Here is a 3,751-nt window from a genome sequence, read left to right on the forward strand (position 1 = left end):
AACACGGAGGTAAAATATCTATAAGCTCCAAGGAAATATTTTAAAAATAAAAGTAAAGTCATTTTCTAGAAAACGCAATATATTTCTACGCCAAAGAGTCATGGTGTATCAGTATATTGATATAACAAGACTAAATTCTGGAGATTTTGTGAATTTATTGTCACAGTCAATTAAAGAGATGGCCCGTGGTATTGCATCGGGCCTAGAACAGAAACCTTGCAGGCTGAGGAGGTGCACGAACCTAACTTGTGACATCCCCTAGGTGGGTTTACTGTACCCCAGTGACTTGCAGTAACTGTAGGTGGACCTTCCTGTCACTCTGCTTCATTCAAATACAAACGGACAGGCATGCTTAAGCTTCGGTCACAACCCGTCGTAGGTGCGTTTTGTCCGTACGTTTTGAGAGGCCACGTCTGCTACGTTTTTCCGAAAACGTGGGGAAGGAGTGGCTTCGACGCACGTCAGTCGCACGTCACTCGCACGGTTGCGCAAGGTGTAAGGGCCCTGTCACACTTTTGCGAATAGCCATTGCGTATGAGTTGCGTACAGATATTTCTGCCGTACGCACAATACGCGCGGGTACTGTGACGCACATGCAGCGTATAGATAACTAATTCAGCGCATAGATTGCATATGACACCCGTATGGCGTTCGCATGCATTGCGCAGGCCAAGCGTATTCCGGACGCACTAAACGTGTGTTCACCGGACGCCTAACGCACTTCTGACGAATATCAAGCGCAACTACACATCTCTGCGAACACTATAAGTACAGGCAACAAAAATATAGATGTATTGATAATATGCATTTTTGGGGGAGGTGGTACAAGGGTGTGCTTTTGTGTTAAAAAGTGTCAAAATGCATTTTTGTACAACAAATTCCACTCTAGGAAAGACGTTTTCCCAATAATCACCTACTTATGAGCAAAACATATTAGAAATAGGCAATCTTACCATATTTATCAACTCATTCATTTTTTTTTGTCACATCTTACTTAAAATGCCCCAGGAGGTCTGTTAACCATGGGGTTCAGAGGAGCCGGTACCCCGGTTGTAGCCCAGGTATTCGGCAAATTCGCTATCTAGATCTGTACGCTACCTTTGCGCTTCTCATTAGTTGCAAATACGTACAGTGTGCTTTCCTGTCGCAATACGAAAGGTACTAAAGCGCTGTAAGTACGCAATGCATTCGTCCATTGTACGCAGCTTATGCACAGGTGCAGTTCCAGGTGCAGATCAGCGTATGAGCCGCGTGTCCCCCACGAATACATAGCTTTCTCATACCGTGCTTGACCGATGCATTGCGTATTAAAAACGCATGACCTGCGTAACAGCGTACGCAGCGTAGTTTTGGGCATGGTCAAAACTACGCTGCGTACTGAGCCGGGCGGTGCGTGTGCTGTGCGTATGCCGGCGTTCACAAAACTTACACAAAACGACTGAGATGCATATGAAGTGCGCAGTTTGCGTACGGCTGCGTATGAAAAAATTGCCCGTACGCAACTCATACGCAAGACGATTCGCAGAAGTGTGACAGGGCCCTAAGAGTGTGGTCTGCACACTGGCCGTGAGCGGTTGCGTGCATCGTACGTTGCGCAAGTGGTAAGTGAGTTGTACGTGCTTACAACGTACGATCTCTGTGGGATTGCAACTTGACCGTAAGGAGGCCGTACTCACACGTGCGTCTTTCGTACGGTACGTACGGGGCACGCGCGTCGCCCGTACTCGCACGCACCGGTGGTGAATCCGCAGACCGCACGTAGAAAAAGTTTTACATGCACTTAAGGGCCCTGTCACACTTCTGACTTGCGTATGAGTTGCGTACGGACAATTTTTTCATACGCAGCCGTACGCAAACTGCGCACTTCATATGCATCTCAGTCGTTTTGTATAAGTTTTATGAACGCCGGCATACGCACAGCACATGCAACGCCCGGCTCAGTACGCAGCGTAGTTTTGAGCATGCCTAAAACTACGCTGCGTACGCTGTTACGCACTTCATGCGTTTTTAATATGTAATGCATCGGTCAAGCACGGTACGAGTACGCTATGTCTTCGTGGAGGACACGCGGCTCATACGCTGATCTGCACCTGGAACTGCACCTGTGCACAAGCTGCGTACAATGGACGGATGCATTGCGTACTTACAGCGCTTTAGTACCGTTCGTATTGCAACAGGACAGCGCATTGTACGTATTTGTAACTAATGAGAAGCGCAAAGGTTTCGTACAGATCTAGATAGCGAATTGCCGAACACCTTGGCAACACCCGGGGTACCGGCTCCTCTGGACCCCGTGGTTAACAGACCTCCTGGAGCATTTTACGTATATACACAAAAATAATATGTTTAATATGTTATTATTGGCTCTTTCTAATATGTTTTGCCGAAAAGTAGATGATTTTTGGGAAAACGTCTTTCCTAGGGTGCAGTTTGTTTTACAAAAATGCATTTTGGCACTTTTTAACTCAAAAGAACACCCCTGTACCGCCTCCATATCCATATCGCATCAATATATCTAAATCTAACATAAATATGTGCTTTTTGTTGCCTGTACCTTGGAATAATGCGCCAGTTGCATGTTTTTGTGTCGGTAGATTGTAGTGTGTGTAGTGTCCATGCTATCTGTGTGTATGCGCAATTGTAAATTGTCTGTATTGCAAGTATGGGTGTTTCCAAATTATTAAGGGAGGGCATTTCTTGCCATCCCCAATTCATCAAGGCTATAACAGTCTAACTGTTATGTTTGTTACAAATTGTATAAAGACTGGGTACGTGTATTCAATTTACCTGACAAGGTATTACAGGAAATTGACCAGGGCTAGGGCGAAATGGAAACAAACACATTTATCTAAGTTGAGGGCGGCCCATGAATGACTCCCTGCGAATTAAACAGCAGGAAGCAGCAGGGAATACGTACACAAGACGCTTGGCATTCGTCGGAAGTGCGTTAGGCATCCGGTGGGCATACGCTGAGTGCGTCCGGACTACGCTTGGCCTTCGCAATGCCTTTGAACGCCACACGGATGTCAAATGCAATCTATTCGCTGAATTCGTTATTTATACGCTACAAGTGCGTTACAGTAACGTTACGTATTGTGCGTACGGCAGAAATGTCTGTACGCAACTTAAACGCAATGGCTATTCGCAAAAGTGTGACAGGGCCCTAATGTTCTACGGCGTGTCTGCGTGCTCCCAAATCCGTAGGATTCCGCAAGAGGCGGTACTTACCACGCACGGATGTCCTGCGTTTGCCCACGCTTTTGCACGTAGACAGCATGCAGAAGCACGTACGGCGGGTTGTGACCGAGGCTTAAGAAACACGCACACAAACACTCGCGCAAGTACACCTTCAAATGCAGTGCTCCATTTGGTACATATACAAACAACCGACGTTACATTCAGTAAAAGCTTGCTAAATGGTATCTACGTATTAATAAGTTTTATGTCGTGTCTTACAGGGAAGAGGAACGGATGCAATTTCTGCAACCCGCGAGACGGACTTCAGCGATGGGCGGTGGCAGGAAGTCCGCGTGGTCCGGCAGGGCGACAAGGCCGTCCTGTTTGATGGTGACGGGCTAGTCGCTGCCTTGGTGACGTATGGTGATCATCAAAATCATGCATATTATATAACGTTATATGTTGAAAAAAATCACGAAATCTAGGGCTGTAGCTTATACCGTATTATGTATTTATGAAAGTTTCATGTATGTGTTATTTGTCACGAAAAGTACTAGATTACTAGTAACCACAG

At 46.2% G+C, this 3,751-nt stretch overlaps 1 pseudogene; it reads left to right on the forward strand.

Annotated features, from left to right (window-relative positions):
- The window catches only part of LOC109467611, a 16,476-nt pseudogene that overhangs the window by 3,691 nt on the left and 9,034 nt on the right, over positions 1 to 3,751 (forward strand).

The sequence above is a fragment of the Branchiostoma belcheri genome, unplaced genomic scaffold (genome assembly GCF_001625305.1).
Source record: "Branchiostoma belcheri isolate BF01 breed outbred unplaced genomic scaffold, Haploidv18h27 scaffold184, whole genome shotgun sequence".
Classification (NCBI taxonomy): Eukaryota; Metazoa; Chordata; class Leptocardii; order Amphioxiformes; family Branchiostomatidae; genus Branchiostoma; species Branchiostoma belcheri.